This window comes from Petaurus breviceps, unplaced genomic scaffold (genome assembly GCF_028583685.1).
Source record: "Petaurus breviceps papuanus isolate PSGF00001 unplaced genomic scaffold, PetGlider_PUasm1.0 582, whole genome shotgun sequence".
NCBI lineage: Eukaryota > Metazoa > Chordata > Mammalia > Diprotodontia > Petauridae > Petaurus > Petaurus breviceps.
Window position 1 is genome coordinate 6,977,176 of NW_027186390.1, and position 6,481 is coordinate 6,983,656.

Below are 6,481 nucleotides of genomic sequence, written 5' to 3' on the forward strand. Positions count from 1 at the left end.
GATAGATAGATAGATAGATAGATAGATAGATAGATAGATAGATAGATGATAGACAGATAGATAGATAGGTAGATGATAGATAGATACATGTTTGTATATGCACATAGATAGAGATATACATACCACACTCTGTGTGTGTATGACTGTGTGCATGGAGTGTGTATGTTTTAGATAAGGGGTGAGGAACCTTCAACCATGAGACCACATATAGCCCTCTAGGTTCTCATGGGTGGCCTTTTAACTGAGTCCAAGTTTTACAGAACAAATCCTTTTATTAAGGGAATTTGTTCTGTGAAGTTTGGATTCAGTCAAAAGGCCACATGTGGGCCTCTAGGCTTCAGGTTCCCCACCCCATTTTATGTATTTGGAAACCAATAATATTTCTATGATAAGCAGTCTTGTAAGTCTGAAGCCTTATATACACACACACAGAGAATTCCGTGCAAATGGCCACCTCAAGGGAATACCTAAATTTAACTTGGAAAATTCATCTCTGTTCACCAATAATTCTTCATGGTGCCAGTCTGAACTTTATAGGAAATCTTTATTTTTGTTATCACATTGTTCCAGGAACTCCAGATATGCATATTTTAAAATAATCTGAGTCCTTCCCTTACCAATACAACCTATGGTTAATTTGGAAAAATAGACCATTTTGGTTCAGGCCTGGATTTCAAGGGTTTGTTTTTTCTTTTTTTAATGATTATACAAGTTCTTTGGTTTTTTAATGTGGGCACCAACATTCTGGCAAAATTGCTCATAGGTTGAAATAACAATTTTTGTAAAATCTTTATCTTTTGTTTTTAGACTTCATGTTTTATCCTGTTTCTTTTTAGAAGAGAAATACCATAGTACAATTTGGTGACCTATCTGTGGATTTCTGTATAGCAGACTAAAAGCAGGGTGTTGTTTACTTTTTGGTATTCTGTTTTGGTTTCTTTCATATCACTACAGTGACTGCAGAGTTCCCCATATGGAATTATGCTTCCAATTGTTATGTTACTTTTTCCAAATATTCTGACAAATAAACTATTTTACACAAATACTTCAGCAATTTTCAGATAACATGAGACAATAAGCCAGAATGGGCCTCTAAATGTGTGGTATTAGGTAGTAATGAGGGGAGTTAGTATAAAGTATGAATTTTCAGTTAAAAAAAGAAGGAGGAATGAGTGGTCAATGATGTTAAATGCTACAGATATAAAGGGATATAAGAACTAAGGAAAGGCCGTTAAATCTGAAGATAAGATGGTCATTGGTTACCTTTCAGAGAACATATTGGTGAAACCCAGATTGCAAGAGGTTAAATTTTGAATGATTGGCAAGAAAATGAAGACATGGGGCAGCTAGGTGGCCCAGTGATTAGAGCACCGGCCCTGGAATCAGGAGGACCTGAGTTCAAATCCAGCCTCAGACACTTAACACAAAAACTAGCTGTGTGACCTTGGGCAAGTCACAACCCCAATTGCCCTCCAAAAAGCACAACAAAAAAAAAAAAGAAAATTAAGACATGCACTGTAGATTCATCTTTCTAGCCTCTATGTCCTTTCCCCTTTCTTGCCATGTGATAGAGCTAATAATAATAATAACTAACACTTAAATAGCAATATGTTTGCAAAGTGTTATAAATATGTTATCTTATTTGATTCTGACAACATCCCTGTGTAGTAGGTGCTATTATTATCCCCATTTTACAGATGAGAAAAATTGAGGCTGAGAGAGGTTAAGTTGCCCAGATAGTGTCTGGGGCTGGATTTACACTCAAGTCTTCCTGACTCTAACTCTACTCCACTCAAAATGCCACCTAGCTGCCCCCCACAAGGAGAATAGAGGCATATGAATGGGATGAAGGGTTTTATCGTGCCAGTAGAAATGCTAGCAGAGACAACCAAGTTGTGCTTCTTTTACTAGCCCTCTCTAAGACTTAAAGAAACATTTACTCACCCAAGGACTAGTTACTGAGGAGGACAAGATAAGAATGAAAAGTTGCACACCAAGAAGAGTGAATGGGCTCATCTCCAAGATTGGAGAGAGGAGCAGGAGGTATAGACCTGATAAAGAGGGTCATTTCTCATAAGATGGCAAAGGTAAGAAGGTTCATAAAGCACTCATCTTAACCCATCTGGGAGTAAGAGCTGGGTTAAGAGGAACAAAAATGAAAAAATAAAAGAAACTAAGGATGGTGGAAAAGATGCCTTGTTTTTGTCTAAGCATCTCCTTTTGGTGCCCAGGGGTACAGTGGTAAAATACGTAACCACAGCTCCATGGCTCTGTTGACACCAAAACAGCTAAGTCTAAAAGAACATTTCAAATGGTCCCCAGGCATGCAGCCTGGTTTGTTTAAAGTTAAAAGAGAAAAAAAGTACCTGACTCAGATACAATGGGAAAAAAGCAAATCAAAGGAGGGAAGGAAACAAGGATTTATTAAGCACCCACTATTATGTGTCAAATATTTTATAAATGCTAACTCATTTGATCCTCACAACACATCAAATACGATATCATTATTGTCCCCATTTTGCAGGTTAGAAAACCAAGGCAAACGGAGGTTAAGTGACTTGTCCATACAGCTACTAAGTATCTGAGAAGAGATTTGATCTAAAGTCTATCCTGCCTCCCAGCCTAATGCTCTATCTGTTGCACCTTCAAAGAAGCCTGAGCTAGTAACTATTTCAAAATGGAAAAATCTGAACTTTGCATGGGTTGGAGCATCAGCTACAGAGGTAGAGTTATGATCGCAGCAGCAGAGAGAACTAAAGCAAATGTCAGTTTGCTGTGGAGGACTGCTGAGGAGGTAGAGCCTCAGCAAACGACTGCTGAGGAGAGAAAGAATTTGATGGACAGTTGCTTCAGCAGCAGCTCCGGGCTGACTTCATGCTAGCCTCCCTGGTGGCATGGGGTAGCATCCAGAGAGGGACATGGCTAACATAAGCTAGCCTTCTGTTCTTCACTGAGCCTGACTCCAGTCAGTCCTCTAGTAGTTATTGTTCTGTGTTGGAGCTAAATGAGACCCTGGTAGGTCATTCAACAGTTAACAAAAGAAAGATTTGTTTAGCCATAGCAGAAGGATATTCAACGAGAACAGGCATTGAGGATACTTCAAGATGATTCAGCTGAGTGAAGCATCCTTGCATGAGCTGCCCATCGTGATATACCAACCAAGCATCAGAGAGTTCCAACAGCTCCTCATAGCTGCTCTGTACTCAGATGACCAGGAAGGGATGTCAACAGCCTGAGTGTTTAGTCCCTGAGCCAAAAAGAATCTGGAAGATGATCTTAATGCCTTTTAAGGAAAAACTAGACTAATTTGCGCATGAGCAGGAGTTAGGCTTTTGCTCCTATCACACACCCACTGTCTTCAGAGTGTGATATTCCTCCCTCTGGAGATTTGTTTCATTTGCCCCACTGGTGGACATTGTTTCTCATTTGTTTATGGTGGGTTAGGAATGAATTTATTGGCATGGGTGTTTCTGTTAGTTTTATTTTGATAGTATGGTTTTATTTAGTAGATTGTTTTAAAATTAACATTATTTTTCATTTATGAAATAAAACAAGCATTTCTATAATAGCATAATAAAAAAGATGATTGCACATGAAACTGCAAAACTATTATATACGACTTGCTATTCCTTTTTAAATATGTAATAAATTTATTGTGTAAATTTCTCTTTTTTCCTTTTTTTCTTCCTTCCCCCCCACCGAAGAGATGGCTACCATTTGACACAAATAGGTAGATAGATAGCTATAGGTACATGTATATGTATATATGTATGTACATATGTATATATACACATGTATATATATACATGTGTATACTTATATATAAAAATTTTCTATTTATCAGTTCTTTCTCTGTATGCAGATACTGTCTTCCTTCATATGCCCTTTAGAGTTAATTTAGGTGCTTGTAATAGTCAAAATAACTTATTCACTCAAAGTCATTCTTAAAACAATATTGCTGTTACTGAATACAATGTTTTCTTGGTTCTGCTCACTTAGCTCTTCATTATTTCATGCAAGTCTTTCCATGTTTTTCTAAGACCATTAAGCTTATCATTCCTTACAGCACAGTAATATTCCATCACAATCATATACTTAATGCATTATTAATGTAATTATGATTGTTTATTTGGTCTGACTGTGAGTAGAGTGTGAACTGGATGGGGTTTTTTCAAATATATTTCCCATATATATAACCTAAGTATGCTATGCCATGAAAAATCTAGGGTGGATTGACATGTCTCCCTTATACTTAAATAAAATATTATTTTAAATGTTGTGCTATTATCTCCATTTATGTTCTATTGTAATGCTTCATCGTGGAGTGGAAGTGAGACCCCTGGCTAGCAAAAACTATGCTCATGAAGTATCAGCTTTGGCAGGTTCAAGGACATGTGGAATTCTCCAGTAGCTAATTTCAAACCTTCTCTTCTTTTCTAAAGCCTCTAACCCCCACCTGGCCCCATATACTTTTTGTTTTGTCTTATTTTCTGGAGGGGGGAAGGCAGGGCAATTGGGGTTAAGTAACTTGCCCAAGGTCACAGGGCTAGTAAGTGTTAAGTGTCTGAGGCTGGATTTGAACTCAGGTCCTCCTGACTCCAGAGCCAGTGCTCTATTCACTGCACCACCTAGCCACCTCCATACACTCTTAAGAGATGACCTTGTGAGGGAGGTGCCACAACCCTGCCTATATTAATGAGGAAATATTCTGCCCTTGTTTATTGCTTGTGTGAAGCTTTTTATTTTCTGTTTTGAATCTGTACTGAATGGAGATTCTAGGGAAGCCCTTCCCTGGGGAGGGGATGTGAGTGATGATTCATTAACCTGAGTACAGGAAGCTGCGGTGAGCAAGTGAATGGGCCAGAGATGGGTGTAAATTGTTCATTGGTTCCAGGGTATATCTGTTATTTCTATTTTGGCAGTGAGCTGGGATCCAGTGGGGCCCAGGTTTGAACAACAACAAAAAAAGAAGTGAGTCCTGGACCTAGGGTTTCCATCATCATCATCCATGATGCTGGTGGTAATATTTTGGCTTAAAAATCAAGAAAGAGAATAATGGATGACTGAGTCCATGGTCCTAAACCATGTGGTTCCCAGAGAAAAGAGGGCCCAAGCATAAAAGGTGACATAGCCAATATTTCAACTAAAAGGCAGAGCCAGCTCTGGTTAGTGAACTTGACTTTAGGATAGCCAGCCACAAAAGGAAGGCAAAGTCAAACTGAGAAAGATAAAGGGAGAGAGCAGAAGTGAATGACATTTCAGGGACAGACAGGCACTACTGAGATCTGGATGGTAAAAGACCTGACTTTCAGTTGGTACATGAAAGCCAGAAGTACAAAAGAAAAATCTTTGTTGGTCCCAAGTCCAAGGAAGGACTTGTTGGGGATGAGGAAGGGAATTGGTAGGTCATGACAGAGGAGTGTGCCTGCCCCAGGCTGTGTTCCATTCCTGGAACTAAGAACTGGGAAAGCCAATTCTCAGAGGTCTGAGGTACCTAGCAGCCTTGCCAAACCAAATCCATCAGACAGAAACCTAAAGCTTAATCTAACAGCTAGCCCAGACAGGATTGGGCCAGGCTGACGCCAAGGGCCAGACCTTGAAGAGTTCATTTAAGCAAAAGAGGGGAAATACAAAAAGATTAAATCCTAGTTCCATGCACATTTGTAAGTAGGACCAGGATTAATTGTTAAGACTTCTGTAAGTTTTCTTTTGGTCATTTTTAATAACGTAGACCTTTGTACTGCTTTTGTTGTTTTTTAAGGGCTTGGAACAAGCAAGTATTAAGTGATATTTTTAGGGAGCATGGTAGGTCAGAAGGGAAAATCCTTTTTTCCTCTCCCACAAGCATATCTGGGTGGCAAGAAACTCAGATCAAAATAAGAGAAGGTATCAATGAGCCAAATCCTAAAAGCTTGAAAGTGGAAGAGGCTCAGAGACAAAAGCCCTGTGATGTCATTGTACCTCACTTCTGACTTTACTAAAAAGATGAAAGCCATCCAACATCAATGTAATACTCACCACTTAACTCCTGAAGATGCTCTGGGGTATCTCTGCCAAGCTCTCTGTGCCTCTCCAGACTGTCAGGCTGTCACTTAGCCCTTGGCTCTGCCCCTTTGGAATAGATTGGATTCTTATGCTAATTTAGGTGTGTCTTCATCCTCCAATCATATCTCATAGCTTGAATTCTCTCATACCACTTCCCACCCCTATTCTTTCCCTACTTGTACATATTTCATGGAAGGACAAACTATACAAAGGTTTTGATCAGAATGGCAGGAAAAATTATAGCAAGTTTCTATCAGTATATTCAATATTCACATTCCCAGTCTGCAATCCTTCCAGTCCTCACAATACCATGCCTAACAGCAAACAGATCACATAAACAAGTTTGGTTCCCCATCACTTGAAACAAAAGCAAACAAAGGTTTTGCTGCCAAGTTTTTGGTTCACAAATTACCTACGTGAATCAGCTCCACATGAA

General features: G+C 39.1%; 1 long non-coding RNA gene across 1 annotated transcript in view; it reads right to left on the minus strand.

Annotated features, from left to right (window-relative positions):
• The window catches only part of LOC138173522 (uncharacterized), a 117,025-nt gene extending 110,933 nt beyond the window's left edge, over nucleotides 1–6,092 (minus strand). The window contains exon 1 of the long non-coding RNA XR_011171425.1: nucleotides 6,019–6,092. This is a non-coding gene — a long non-coding RNA (uncharacterized lncRNA). The remainder of the gene's footprint in view (nucleotides 1–6,018) is intronic.
• Between the last annotated feature and the right edge of the window lie 389 nt (nucleotides 6,093–6,481).